Source organism: Ascaphus truei, unplaced genomic scaffold (genome assembly GCF_040206685.1).
Source record: "Ascaphus truei isolate aAscTru1 unplaced genomic scaffold, aAscTru1.hap1 HAP1_SCAFFOLD_804, whole genome shotgun sequence".
Lineage (NCBI taxonomy): Eukaryota > Metazoa > Chordata > Amphibia > Anura > Ascaphidae > Ascaphus > Ascaphus truei.
The window spans coordinates 150,001-150,473 of NW_027457139.1; positions in this window are offsets into that span (position 1 = coordinate 150,001).

Consider the following 473-nt stretch of genomic DNA (forward strand, 5'->3'; position numbering starts at 1 on the left):
ATACCAAATAAGTATACATGGGAAGGATGTTGATCCAGGGATTAATCCGATTGCCAATTCTTGGAGTCAGGAAGGAATTAATTTTTCCCCTTAATGGGGTTTTTTGTTTGCCTTCCTCTGGATCAATAAGTAAGTATAGATATAGAATAAAGTATCTGTTGTCTAAATTTAGCATAGGTTGAACTTGATGGACGTACGTCTTTTTTCAACCTCATCTACTATGTAACTATGTAATGTAAATCTCAATCTCAATCAATGTAAATCTCAATCTCAATCAATGTAAATCTCAATCAATGTAAATCTAAATCTCAATCAATGTAAACTAAATCTCAATCAATGTAAATCTGAATCTCAATCCCAATCTCAATCAATGTAACTCTCAATCTCAATCAATGTAAATCTCAATCTCAATCAATGTAAATCTCAATCTCAATCAATGTAAATCTGAATCTCAATCTCAATCAATGTAAATC